Raw genomic sequence first — 15,329 nt, 5'->3', positions numbered from 1 at the left:
TTCACCTTATGTGCGGTAACAAATTCCCCATTGTCTACGTTGCTGATAGTCATGTGTACTGTTATCTGGAGCTGAAATCACCCTGACTGATATATTCACAGATGGTATTGATTCTTTGAGGCTAATTCCAACTAAAAATTGGAATTACCTCTCTTGATTGATTGAACTCCATCTGAGTCTTAAAAAATAAAGATACTTTTACAATTTTAGGCACTCTTTCTCATTTGAAGGTTCAATCTAAGTGGTTTAAAGAATAGAAGTGACCAATTAGTACATAATACAGATTAAATTTAAATAATTCCTATATCTTCAACCAGAGACAAAATGAGAACTTGGACTTCTGAAAATTAATATGTTCTAAGCCTTTGTTTATCCAGGTGGTTAGAACCAGAAGACACAGAGAGGGCCATCCTGGAAAATAGCCAGAACAAATGGCCACAAGACTTAATGGTCATTCTTTTGCCAATTCCTAAGATTCCTATTATCTTAGCATTTTCCAGATCAGAAGTTAATAATAGATGGAAACAAAAAAGAATGAGACACCTGGTATGTTTTATTCTTTTAAAGCCAGGAATATTCCATAAATACTTGAGAAGTACTCAGAATATGACACCCAGGGATATGTTGTGACCTCAGATCAGGAGAATATGCCAGTGGGACAAGGCTCACATGTACTTATATGAAATACCTGATGGTAGAGATAGGGGAGAAGGAGGGGGGGTGGTGATGAGGTTGAAAAATGGCCTGCATATTCCAAGTCTGCTTCTACGCAAGGATTCCGTTGGTATCAGTCATAAAAATAGAAACAAGATATAAACATTTACTTTGCATGATTGCTAAACAAGTTCTTCGTAAAATGACATAAAGTAAGTGCTCTGTTAGTGTTCATTTCTTTCCCCACTTCCTTTTTCTTCCTCTCTTTTCCTTCTGTCTTACAAGTATGGAGGAAGGAGCTATGGAAAAAGGAAAAAAGTGAAATCATAATTATGGAAGTATTTTGACATGTCTAAAAATTATAAATATTATTTTCTAATATTTATGTACAATACATTCAAAATATATACAACAAAACTTCCCCGTATCAGAATGGAAGCATTTTGTGAGTATTTCACCAGTTTCCTTGACAGCTTTTTGCGCTTCTCTAAAGTGCCTTGGATTTAAGCCCAACCTAAAAATAACCCCTTCACCATTAGCTTTGATAATGTTCTCAAGGTATGTAATTTACATGATAAAGTAGGTAACTAATGGGAAAAACATCTATCAAAATTAACACATGTACCAAATATCAGAAGATTTCCTAAATAAGGAAAAGCTTGTTTGAGTTCCCTCTTGGGGAATTTCTCCATTACTTTTGACTGTAATGAAATTATATCTTGAAATTTCAAAAAATAAAATCAAGCTGTTAAAATTGGAACAGCATCCACTGGGAGGAAGAATTGAAAGAACCATGTTTCACAAGCTGTCCTTAAGAACAGGGCATTTTTATGCTGCCAATTTAACTTAGCAGAGACATTCCTGGCCTTCACCCATCCCTGGGGCGATTTCTTCCTGTTGTCTTATTACTGTAAAATTTAAACTAACAGCAAGTTTCATGAATAGAAGTGAAAGAAAGAGTTAATAAAAATGAAGTTAGATGTAATTATGTAGAAGAGCAGAATTTGCCACCTTAAGACGTATCTCTTAGGTGTGAGGATTATTTTGGGCTTGTTACCTTTAAGGAACTGCAGACAGGGGAGAAGCTCTGAAAACAAAGCAGAAGTTACCTTTTGTAAGAGACATTTACATTTGTAAGGGAAATCTTCATTTGTAAAGGTGTCCCCCACTCAGTACCAAGAAGAGGGGGAGGTGACCTTATCTCTAGAAACTTACCAATGCAGAAGGCAAGGACTTAAATCTGCATGAAAACTTTACTGTTATTTACTGTGCTTTCTCTGGTAATCTCCCATAACTGACTCCTCCCGCCCCCAACATCCTCCTTTATCTTTAGCTGAAGATGTTATTTAAGGTGACAACCTCAGCCATTCTGGCAAGTTGTTCAGTTTTCCTGGGTCTCTCCCATGTATATGTGTCATAAAGCTTTGTTTGATTTTCTCCTGTTATTCTGTCTCATGTCAATTTATTTCGTAGACCAGCCAGAAGGACCTAGAGTGTAGAGGAATTGTCCTTACTTATATAGGAGGTAAGATTGATAAGCAGTGTTTGTTTCTGTGAGCTATTCCTCTCAAGTGTGCAAGGGCCCTCCCACTTTCATATTTTCCTACCCACTTCAACTCTGCTATTGCTTCTCATGCACTCAAACCACTTTTATGTCCTTCCCTAAAAACTACTTTTCTCTTGTTCTCTTCTAAACTGAACCCTGTAGATTCCAAAAATAAATGTCTAAGTGCTCAGGTGTACCACTGTAAAGCCCATTTGTATCATCTGATAAGTGGTCCCTACCAGCTTGTTAGCTTTTTATGGCCATCTATTACATTTCCGTAAAGTGACTAAAGCTGAGGAAGAAATAATGGAGTTTAGAAAAGTCCTTAATAAAATAGTACCCTGTAGAGATTAAGAACATAATTTTTTAATGAGAATTACAAGGGCACAGAGGTGAAGGATGCTGTAGGAGTGTATTGCTTGACCTAGTGGGTATGGAGACAATTAGGCAAAATTAAGAGTTTGAATCAATAGGACTTTGTGATAAGCTGGATGGATGATCAAAGGAGGAATCTGAAGTAACTCTCAGATTTCTGACTTTAGCAAATAGATGCATGGTGATGCTATTTTACTCAGCTGGTGAACACTGGAAGGATACCAATTTTGGAGGTTATACAATGAGTTCAGTTTTGCACATAGTGTATCTGAGATGCTTATGAGATCTATCAATGGAGGGATCAGGGTCCAGAGCTCAGGTCTGACGTAGAGTTGTAAATGTGGGCATCATTCACACAAATAGATTGCAACCAAGGCCAGAGGAACGAATGAAAATACCCATAGAGAGAAAGAAGGAAGTTTAAAACCAGGAATGTAAGGATCTCCATGCAGTAATTGACCTGAGGAAGAGCCCACAAAATGAGACCAAAGAAGTAGCCAGAAAGTTTGGCGGAAAAGAGAGTGTCATATTGCAGAAGTCAAAGGAAGGGTGTTTTAATGGGGCCTGTCAACAGTGGCAAATGTTGAGGTCATTCAAGATGATCACTGAAGCCAGTCCATTGGATTTAGTGACACCAGAAACCTCAGCGAGGCCAAGTTAGGACTGTAATTGAAAATAAAAGCTAGAGTGCAGTGGGCTAACACAAGAAAAGTAGGAGGAAAGAGAATCAGAGTATAGATGACTCTTCCAAGAGACTTGACTGTAAAGGTTAGAAGAGTGGTAGAGCAGGAGCTGAAACAGGCATTAAGTAGTGAAAGTGTTTTATTTCCTTTTTAAGATGGAGCAGTTGAGTGTGTTTAAATACTAATGGCTTGGAGCCAGCAGAAAAGTTAACATTTATAAGGAAGAGGGAATAACAATGACAAAAAATTCCAGAGGATGCAGGAGGGTCTGGATCTAGTCCTCTCTGGATATTGGAAACCCTCAGTTGCCCTTAAATTGAAATTCAAGTCCATTGGTGACACTGCACCCAAATGTCCTATAATGGATAGATTTTTCTCGTTATTGTACTCTGACATTCCTTAGTTTTCCCTTCTGTAATTGTTTCCAATTACTGTTGTAATAAATTACCACAAGTTTAGTGGCTTATAACAATACAAATTTATTATCGTATAGTTCTGGAGATTGGAAGTCCAAAACAGGTGTCACTGGGCTGAAATCCAGATGTTAACAGGGCTGTGTTCCTTGCAGCAGACCTAGAGGAGAATCCATTTCTTTGCTTTTTCCAACTTCTATAGGTCACTTGCATTCTTTGGCTTCTTCAAAGCCAACAGTGTAGCATCTTCAGAAATTTCTCTCTGACACTGACCTCCAATTCCCTTTTATGAGGACCCTTGTGATTACATTTGGCCCTCTCAGAAAATGTAGGATAATTTTCCCATCTCAAGATCCTTAATTTAATCCTAACTGCAAAGCTCCTTTTGTCATAACATATTCACAGGTTTTGGGGACATTTTTGGGGGGATCCTATTGTCAGAGAGACTTAATAGCAGTGTCAAGTCTGCAAAATGACTTGTACCCCCTCTCCACAAACTTTATTCCTCCGCATAGATTCAACACGCAAAATGCTAATCAACGAAAAAGATAATCCTTTATCCCGTCTTTCCACACACACACAAAAAAACAACTAAATTTCATTATCATTATCAAAGAATAACTCTGCCAATACTATTATTACTGTGGCATCATTTTATCTCTCAATGCCATACAACACTAGAAACTGTAACACCTTTTGAAAATTAATGCAGATAAACTAAATTGGTGTTCCTTATTTCATAAGGACTTACCCTCATATAAGCCCTGGGCATCAGGAAGAAAAACAGGGAGAAGACTCACTGTGAGGCACTCTAGTGCAACATGCAGTCCAAAGGATGTACAATCATCCTGACTTGTATTCCTCCAACTGACTTTGAATCCATACTGATTCCATTTCAGACAAGCATAGAAACAGTCCTTCATCTATTGTCTCTTTTTTTTTTCTTTCTTTCTCATAATCTTCTAGGTCTCTCCCTCTCTTGAATTTCCTGTTCTACCAGGATCCATTTTTACCCTTTGGCCCCTGGCCAGGCTGTCAGCCATTGCGTTCATCCATTATTCTCTTCAAAGCAGCCAGACTTATAGGAGGGGACTTCAGGTCCTGCTCGTAGGAAGAGGTAAGAGAGGTTCCAAAAACCCTTCCTGCTGCTTAGATTGACCTCCTCTTGGCATAACTCAGGTGCATGGTTATGCAAACACTGTTTGTGTCATTTTTCAACCTCGTCTAAGAATTCATTCTGCAGAACAATCCGATGTGATCTGAGACCCTGAAGTAGGTGGGAAGGAACCCTGCCCCAGAAAGAGAGCTATGGGGTAAGTTAACCTACGCTGTCCCACCCTTGCCTAGTAAAACACCGCCCTACCCGTGTACATAGAAGGTGGAAAACAGCACCGCACTCTGCTCACCCAGCAATGTCTGGCCACTGGGAGTTTCCCCACCTCCCGCCATGTGCCAGCCTATATTCATTTTGTGGCACCATCTTTGTGATGTCCTCACTTGCTTTTCCACACAAACAGCCCTTCCCTCCCTCCTGAGCTACTGCCAAGGTATTTACACATCTTTCTGTGATAATGTTCTTATCAATTTTCTTGCACATATCAGCTGACTCCAGCAAGCTCCAAGAAGAAACTTCTGGATTCAGATCTGCAGAAGGGGATTCACTTGTGCCCTGCGTGGTGGTGGTAGCTATTAAACTCTTACGGAAGCTGGAGAGTCACTATGCATCCACCCCAAAGCACGCTCTCTCTCTCTTCCCCTTCCTCTGGTTCCTTCCCTCTCCCACCCCCTCCTCATGGGATGGAAGAGAGACTCCTATTCAGACTCGCCTATGAGGAAATAGATCCATCCATTCATTTGGAAGCAGAAACAGAAGCAAAAGCAAAAACAAACCTCTAAACAGTCATCATTGTCTCTGGATATTCTGGAGATAATTCAGCCAAGTTAGAACTGGCAAGATGCTGCTGAGATTTAAGCTAATTAGAGGAGGAGCGGGAGCCTTGAGGACCGTGGATGCATGCAGTAAGCTAATAATGTTTACAGGCAGAGCCACGTCAGATAACAAGGGAGAGGCATACAGAGTATATTAGATGTGATCTCTCTTCCCCCACTGTGTGTATTGCTGCCTGGTCAAGAAGAGGCTTGCCTGGGAGATTTCTGGCCTACCTTTTAGGATTTAGCCAAAAGCTTAATTCACTATTCTAGCTGAGCAGAAATTCAATTGCAAAAACCTGGCTGATCATCAGAATTACCTGGAGAGCTTTGTAGAAATATAGATTCCCAACACCCTCCTAGCTTCACTCAAGCGGAATTTCAGCAATGAGGCCTGGATCCTCTGTATTGATGAAGCTTCCCGGGCACCAGCTTGGAGAACCATTTTTATAGCTCCTGAGAATCTCTAAGTCACAGCTCTGGAAGAGACCTGTTCTAATGTTTCTGTTTTTCTACTTAAAAAAGAAAACCGTGAAACTCAGAGATGTTAGGTGCAATGTTGTACAATCCCAACAGTTTATTATCTGGGGAAAAGATGCAGTAGTGAAAAGCTTCGTGTAAAGAAAATATGTGTCTTGGGAGGAAATCTAGGAACTATCCTAATGATACACCAACTGAAAGCCTTGAACTGGCCATTGCTACGGTGATTTTGTATCATATATGCACTTAACTTTCTTTCATTTATTCACTTAACAGGTGACTTAACAAATGGGCCACGCAGTGCTTTAGGCCAGAGGATACAGTAGTAAACAAAACCATCGAAAGCTCCGTCTTCATGGACCTTTCATTCTAGTGTAGGGGGAAAGAGTACCAACACGAGAAAAATAAAATAGAGCAGTCAGGTAGAGCATATCAGTAAACCAAAGCAGGGAACAGGGATTTGATGAGTTCAGCAGTGGGGGCCGGGTTGAAACTGTAGGCAGGATGGTCAGGGAAGGGGCCATTGTGTGAAAGTGACTTTGGAGAGGAAAGACCTGAAAGAATTGGGGGAGCTAACCATGTATGCATCAGGGGTACAATTTTTCAGGCAGAGGAAACAGCAAATGCAAAGGCCCTGGGGTAGGAATATGCCTGGTCTTTTAGGAATGAGGATAGTGGGAATATAGCAGAGTGAATGAGGAGAGAAAGAATAGATGTGTCAGCAAGGTAAAGGGGGGCCAGATCACGTAGGATCTTGCATTGTAGCACTTGGTTTTTAGTGTTCATGAGACGAAAAATCATTGGTGGATTCTGAACAAAAGAGTGTCAAGACCAAACTTATTTTTTAATGGGACCTCTCTGTGCAGAGTTGAAACCAGATTGAAAGGGCAGCAGAAGCATGGTGGCCAGATATAAAGCAATTGCAGTACTTCGACTGCATGCGCTGGGCACGAGAATTAGCCATTTCAATAAATACTAAACATAGGCTCACAGTGTTTTATGCCTCGGAGTGAACACAGGACGGAGGCTAGGAACCTGCAGTTCCCTTGATCTGCTTATCTCCCACACATGGCTCGCGGTGAGAGCATCCCACCACGGCAGAGTGGTTAGAGATGAGTGCTTTTCATCCCACCTCGTCTCCAAACACTGAACAAGTTCCCGAAGCATCCACATCAGCCAGACCCCTCACGCTGGTTCTGAGGACAGGTGCAGGCACAGCATCTGCTTGAAGCCCAATGAACTTGAAGCAACAAGTGCTTCCTACACAGTCTCTCTTGCTCCTTGTTTTTTCTAGGTCTTTTTTTTGTTGTTGTATTTTCTATGGGCTCTCTGATCCCACTGCTCTCTGGAGTACTTTCCCCTGACATCAAGGCTGCAGCCTTTCCATTATGCTTTCAACTAAGTATCTTATTCCCACCAAAGCACTTATTAAATCAGACAGATATTTTTAAGCACTGGATATGGAACTGTTGGGCTATTGCTAGGTGAAAATATAAATTTGCTCCAGTCTGCTACTTCACCTCAAGTTTTCTGTCTAAGATATAATCTTATTATAAGACTGGTCATCATTATGATGTGGGAAGTTTTGTGATACATATCAAAAATTTCTAGCAAATATCACACTGCATTTTAATTCTTTTAATTGACCAAACATTTGTCAATTCAATCTGTTCTTATAATGCTGCTTGTTTTTTCCAAATCAACAAACACACGCCAACTTCAGATGTATTTTAAGCGTTCACAGCATTGGCGGAAAGAAATGGAAAACCCTTCGAAGTCGGTCATTTGGCACTCTAAAGATTGGTCTCTGTACAAATAAAAACATTGAAGGGGCAGATAGAGAAATCTTTGAGAAGTAAGACTAATCTGATTTTCAAGAGGTAAAATATTTGTGCTACAAGAATGCAAAAAATAAGTGAATCATTTATTTCAGAGAATTACTATTCTCAAATGTTCGTTGTAAAAGTCTAGAGGATAGAAAACTAGGAAGGTTTTTGTTGTCGTTTTGTTTTTTGTTCAAGTAGGGAGAGGGATATGTTTACAAGGATGTGCCAATTTTCAAGTCCAACTATGGCAATAGATGAAACCGGACTCCCTTGTGGTTACTGAGAAATATACACAGCTTTCAAAACCAGCTTGAAGGTGAGTCAGAGTGATGGGCATTCATGCAGAAGAGGAAGCTGACATAGTCTTTTAGGCCAAACGGTAATCCTGGGTGGCTTTGTTGGAATGAGGTATTTAATCACCTCACCGGTAAGAGTCTCATTGAGTAAATACTTGGAAACCTTGGTCATTAGCTTGAAAGGCAGAGAGAAAAGTAAATATTCCTGAGTGAGTATCCAGCGGAGGTGTTTGTTGAGGCAAAATCCTGAAGGTCCTTTAGGGTTTAACCCAGGGTTGCCTCTCCCTGCTCAACCGTGCAGCTGCAACTGTAGGAGCCAGCAGCGCGTCTGATTCATTCTCTATGTGCTGGCTCCCAACAACTAATGAATGAACGAATGAACGAAAAGATAACCATGGAGGATATTGAGACCTGGCTGGGGACAAGTGTGCTTCCCATTGTTAGAGATATTTGAATCAGAAACTAGGTCTGTGCTTCTCAGAATTTCTCTGTTTAGTAAACACTTTTGGGTGGTGGCATAAGTGAAGGGATCAAAAGAGAACACCCTTTTTAGAAAGAAGTACTTAGAAGATCTAAAAAAAGCCTCCCAGCCATTCACTGGACCACCCTTCAGCTCTGTATCACTGTTTACACAAAACTATTAACTTCCCGGATTCACGAGGCAATGTTTTCACGTGTTGTAGGTCTTTTGACCTAGTGTTACAACACATCTTTCTCTGATTAGCAACAAGTGTACCCAGCTCTCTTCCCAGTCTGTCTATCACAGCCTCCCACCTGTCAGATATCTCTATGAGAACATGTAGCTGCACTGATGGCAAATGCAAATTTTACTCATTGATTACAATTAGCAGCTGACCTAAGAAGACCTTGAGGGACCCCAACGTCTGAAAGCCACTTGCTTAGAAAATTACCAGTTAGGGATATTGCAGAAATAATTCCTGTACAGGTGAGACCAGATCACCCCAAAATGCATATTCCAACTCTAAGTCTCTAAGCTACTCCTTAAACTACAATTACCTCTGCTGTTATCTATTTAGTCATTTTTGACAGACATAACTCTCATCTGACACTTTGCTGAGAGCCTGAAGCTTTTGAGGGTATGAAGAATGAGAAGCTGGAAATGGCCAAAGGCAAATGTCACAATTTCTTCTGGGCCTTTCGTCTTTCAGGGCCCACATCGAAAACTGAGCACAGCCTGGCCCAGCTGCAGACAGAAGGCTCCTGTCGTCTGTCCTCTTTCTAAACCTGCACAACTATCCCCACGGCTTCTCCTGTCTCTTCTTTGTCATGACCCTGAAACTTCCTTCTCACTCCTGCTTCACACCTATTTTAAATGGAGGCTGAAAGAGAGGAAATCATGAAAAATGGCGTCTGCTTGTGAAAACCTCCGCACCAGTAGCAGTCGTGATGAGTTCATAGCCTGACTGTGGCTAGTCGGGTTTGTCCCCCTGTCTCTGACAGATAGAAGAATCCCTCTTATCTCTGGGTCTCCTAGAGCCTCTGGGTAAGGGGTTACACTGAGATTATCTGGTCAGATGACAGAATTCTCCATGCTTCAGGCAGTCGTGGCCTTGGCAAGACTGTCTGAGCCGCTAGTGAAAGCCTAGGAAAGACATAGGAAAAACCAGTGTTTGAGGTTTGGGAACATGGAGAGCAGTCAGGACCTTTGCGACACACATCCCTTCCAGATGAGGGAACCTGGACCAGGGGAGAGGATTGCAGGCCAGATCATACGAAGGTTAGTAGTGGAGTCTGCAAAACTCACTAGGGTAGCCTTGGGCTATTTCCAAGACAAATAGGATGTGAGATTCCTGGAGTCCCCCACTTTGTTGAAGAGCTTATATCACTTTTGTTATTTATAATGTGTTTAGAAACGGAACAAAAATATTTTTGTTATATACGTAAAAAGGTCATTTAATAGTAAAATACACTTGTATGAGATTTTTTTTTTTGGTGTACGTGCTTTTATCTTGTCTCTTTATCAGCATTTTCATTTAATATATGAAAACAATACAGTAGTAATCAAAGGCCTCATGCCATCTCTCCTTTTTTCAGCTTCTTGTAACTTCTCCATTCCTTTTCCAATGGTCTTCTCCCTGTGCTATGGACTGAATTGTGTCCCCTGCCCCCATTCATGTGTTGAAGCCCTAACCCCCAATGACATAGTATTTGGAGATGGTGCCTTTGAGAAGTAATTAGGTTTAGATGACATCATGCCAATGGGGCCCTCTTAATGAGATTAGTGCCCTTATAAGAAGAAACATCACAGAGCTTGTGGTGTCTCTCTCCATCATGTGAAGACACAGAAGGTGGCTATCTGCGAACCAGGAAGAGAGCTCTCACAGGAACCCAACCACGCTGGCTCCCTGATCTTGGACTTCCAGCCTCCAGAGCTGTGACAAAATAAATACCTGTTGTGTAAGCACCCAGTCTCTAGTACTTTGTTATGGCAGCCTGATCTGACAAAGACACCTGCGTCACTTTCTGTACCTACTACTCTCTTCTGAGAGGGCAGAGACAGAGGATGTGGACCTAGTGACTATAGTCGCCTATGTAATGTCACTCTGCTGCATTTTTGCCCTTCTCCCCAAATCCCCCCCAGTAGATAGTTGTATACTTTTAGTTGTGGGTCCTTCTAGTTGTGGCATGTGGGACGCCGCCTCAACATGGCCTGATGAGCAGTGCCATGTCCGCGCCCAGGATCCGAACTGGCGAAACTCTGGGCCTCCAAAGCAGAGCACACGAACTTAACCACTCGGCCACGGGCCCCTACCTATATTGTATTATTTTTTAAAAAACAATTCAAAAAACACTTTTCAACAGTTTGCCTTCTAGAATAGCACTAAACTCCTTTCTTCAATGTACAAATGGGTAAACAATAGCTTTTCCTGAAAGGAAAGGAAAAACTGGGGAAAGAAAAGATTGATGGAGGGGTCAAAGAGAAAGGAGAACATGACAGACAGACACGTACAAAGAGAGAGGCTCCTCATGCGCACCTCCACCCCTAAGCCTCACGGAAGCCCAGCCTTCCCCATTCTGCCCACCATTCCTATCCTTAGCCTCTTCCAACTGCCTAAGGCTGCCACTTCCTATCTTCTCTGTCCTCTCCTGTTAAAACTCACTTCAAACCACAAGAACCCCTTCTCCCGAGCCCAGATTTCCATGCCTCCACCTTCTGGGGTAACAAAAACATGATCTAGTGCTAAAGGTTGAGGGTCAGCAATCCTCCCTCCCAAATAACAGTTGTACACATTAACTAGAGCCATCTATAAGGAAGACATCTGCCTGCGTTTCGGAGAGTGCTCATCCAAAAGGAAACTCTAGCCTAGCACTATCCAGTAGAAATATAAGGAGAGCCACAAATGCAAGCCACAAGTGATATTTTTAAGTTTTCTAGTAGCCACGTTTTTAAAAAGTAAAAACAATTAATTTATTAATTTTTAAAATAGATCTTAACACAATATATCCAAAATATTATTTTAATGTGTAATCAATTTTTAAAATTTAATGAGCTATTTCACATTGTTTTCAAACTAAGTCTTCCAAATCAAATGTGTATTTTATACTTACAGCATATCCCGATTCAGACTAGCCACATTCAATTGCTTAATGGCCACATGTGGCTAGTGGCTATCATATTGGACAGTGCAGCTCTGGCCAGATAGAGGGAAAAGTGAGGCCCTGGCGTACGAGCAGATGAGGAAGTTCTCTCACCATATGGCCTCCCTCTCCTGAAAGCACAGGCGTGTTGCAGAGGCAACAAAATAAATTCTCCTTTGAGATTTGAGATTTTTTCACTGCTTTTTAAGAAAGGTACTCAAATCACCATCTCCTTAAATGTTATTGTTAGAATTTAAAATGTTGAGAACAAAAATTTTTCCATGGATTCTTGGAATGTAGTATGTTGCTAATAATAATTTCTACGAGCAGAGAACAGCCTGATCTCTCCTCTCACCACTTTCATGAAGCCAAAAGCATCCTGCCTGCCATACAACGCGGTGCTCAAGCTTTCACCCCGTGATCCCTCGGGAAAGTGATGACTGCAAATTCGTTTTGTTTGCTAAGAAATAGGTGATTCTCTGCCTGCGTGCACTACCACAGCAAAGCTGCCCTATCTTTAGCAGGTGTGTAGGTACACAATAGTAGCAGGCTTTTGTATCCTGGACAGACAGTTATGTTTCTCTCAGGTGCAGCTGCAGGGTTTGTCTTCACTGGGGATTAAGTAAATGCTGGACCTTCAGTTATAGCAATCAACTGTCGATACTAAGTGTCAGGTTCATTCATATGCTCTTGGCTCAATTATTCCTACAATGATACCCATGCCCTTGACATCCCTAACTTCTTATAGCTGAAGTCTGCCTTTTATATAACTCAGAGAAATTATTTTAATGGTGGAAATTTCAGGATGAGAGCAGTAAGGAGGGTGGTACTACTAAAGTCTAATAGGATGAGGTTTAATTCAGTAGCTAAAGTTTTTGATGATCCAGTGAGATTTATTTTGAAGAATTCCCTGCTGGCAGCCACTAATCTTTTATCTCTTTGTTGGAGCCTCTCTCTCCTTCCTTACTCAGGCCTGTATGCTTATCTGAGGGTTAGCTGATAGAAATTGACAAAGGATAAGCTCTTCTGTTCAGGAGGTATTCGTGATTCTATTAAGAAATGCTGAAAAGCCTTCAGACCTAAAAGAAATGAATCTCTATGGGAGATGTCAAGCTAACAGAGTTTTCCCTGGATCACCTTATACACCTCTGCCAACTCTAAAGCTGACTTGGGTCAAGAAACTAGTCTTTTCTCATTATCACTTCTCCCAGAAGGGACAATGACCTTTTCTTCCCCCTAGTGAAATTAAAATTCAAATTGAAGCATACTTCTGCTTGATTGTAGTTCTTGTGAAAGATTCTTAGGGAAAAGGATAACATGAAATTTGGGATGGCTGTTTTTGTAGATTGGATTTTCAAGGACTGCTCATTCCCGTTAATTGAAAGTTCGATGCATATAAAAAAGAGTTGGCAAAGACTGATTCTCCTCCCTTTCTGGAGGCTTCCAAGTTCTTTTTTCATGAGCACCCAGAATCTTTCCCCTCACTGGATCCAGATTCCATTCTCAGTATATCTAACCAGATGATGCAACATCTGTGTTCTCTTTTAAGGACGTGAGAAATGAAGCTTTTCCTCTTCTCTCTCTTTGTGTTCTGGGAAATCAAATTAAAGCTGCTCAGTCTTTCCTTTTCTTGTTTGCTTTAGAAGGCAACACACTGGAAGAGTCCTGTGGCAGTCTGCCTCCTGTGGAAGAAGGTGATCGAAAAATTAGCCTGATTATGGAGTTGTCAACACAGCTTTCCTTTCAGACTGAGAAGATCACTCAGCTGGAAGAAGTTTTAGAGGAAAAGGAAAGGAAGATTCAGCAGCTGGAAGCTCAGCAGGGACCCCATCCTTTCCAAAAGGTCGAGGACTCTCCAGAATGTTTACAAGAAACCTCAATTTTCTATAATAATAGCATCATTCCTGTGGTCTCTAATGAGGATATGTAAAGATTCTCAGTAAGAAAATAATAAAAGTTTATTGTGTCATCAAGGTAAAGTCCAGAACTCAAGTAGTCTCCTCACTGGCAAACTCAAGTTCAAGTTCATGGGTTTGAATATATCCTATAATGTTGATATTGGAAGGAAAAAGCAAAAGGAAGTGTTAAGAAACAAACACTGAGTGTTTCCCCTTTAGACATCAGTAGTCACGTAATCCACCCAGCTGTAGAATACTGTTTTTAGACATTCCTGGTTAACAGTGGAAGGAGGAAAAACACAAAACTAGACAGATGGTCAAAGAACTTAGCATTATCCTCTTACTAGAGGTTTATCACACTGCAGGGGGGTGGGGGGTGGCACCAATCCCATTTTAGTATGCAGCTCACTTGTGAACAGAATGCTGTCCTGGAGGGCAGGCTTCAAACTGGCGAATATGAAGGTACTCAAGAGCAGAATCATGGCCAGTAGAGTAAATAGCCATGAGGTCTGTCCTTTCGTATCTTCTAGAATGTATTTCTTTGTGGCATGTATTTTGTTAACATTTAGCAAGGGTAGAAATGAAATAAAACCAAAATAATCAAAAGAAATAAAGAATGGATAAATCAGAGCTGCAGTCCTTTGGGAAAAGTATCCGGAGACAGCATCTCCCTGGGAAAACACAAAACACGGACTTTTCCCTTAGGAGCAAGACTAACACCAAAGCAAAATATACTCTTCTGTTAATGACTGTACCAAGGAGCTATCGACAGCACAAAATAATATCAGGAAAAATGGAGGATGGGCAAAAGAAAGCTACCCAGGAACTAATAGAATAGAAGAATCATATCATATTCTTCTCCCATGCATCCCCCTCAAGTGAACTATTTCCTACCCAAAGGGCACAGGTGGGCATTAACTTTAAGGAAGACTTTGGTACTTAATTTTTACTGTCCTGAAACAGCATTACTCAGGCAAACAGCTCTAGCTCTCCCATGAGTCTGATTGTATTGTTACTTCTGCATTTAATTCAACGAATATTCATCAAAATTCTTCTGTCTACCAGGCACAGTAATAGATATGAGTTATATCATAGCAAACATGAGAATCACATCATCCAGGAGTTCATAGACACATAAGAGTCTCCTTACATGTAAGGGCGATTGTAATGAGAGATGGGAAATGGGTGAACATAGGCTAAACCTGTTTAGCACTGCTTCAGTAGAAGTTCTCAAATTTGCTAAGCATGTGTGATCAGTAAGAATGCACATTCCTGGTCTTGGGTGTACAGCCCGGGAATATGCATTTTCACAAACACATGTGGTATTCCTGAAGAACATATTCTAGACACTACATTTTAAGACTTATTGGTTTAGGGCTGGCTTCAAGTAGAGCTGTCACCCTTTTGTTCCCAAATTAAAAGACTATCCCTAGAAAGAATTGCTTCTTGCAAACCAGGGTGAAGAGTCTTCTACACTATGTAACTAGTGCATAATCGTATTATGGATGCTGACTATATACAAAACAAAATTTCTAAATCTGACTTTTTTTAAGGAAGTAATTGAGTTTTAGACTCACAATAGCTTTGTGATGTTGAGTCTAGAAGTTCATTACAAAAAAACATGGGGTC

Source organism: Equus asinus, chromosome 9 (assembly GCF_041296235.1).
Source record: "Equus asinus isolate D_3611 breed Donkey chromosome 9, EquAss-T2T_v2, whole genome shotgun sequence".
Classification (NCBI taxonomy): Eukaryota; Metazoa; Chordata; class Mammalia; order Perissodactyla; family Equidae; genus Equus; species Equus asinus.
The sequence above is the reverse complement of the archived record's forward strand: the minus strand, read 5'-3'. Positions refer to the sequence as shown.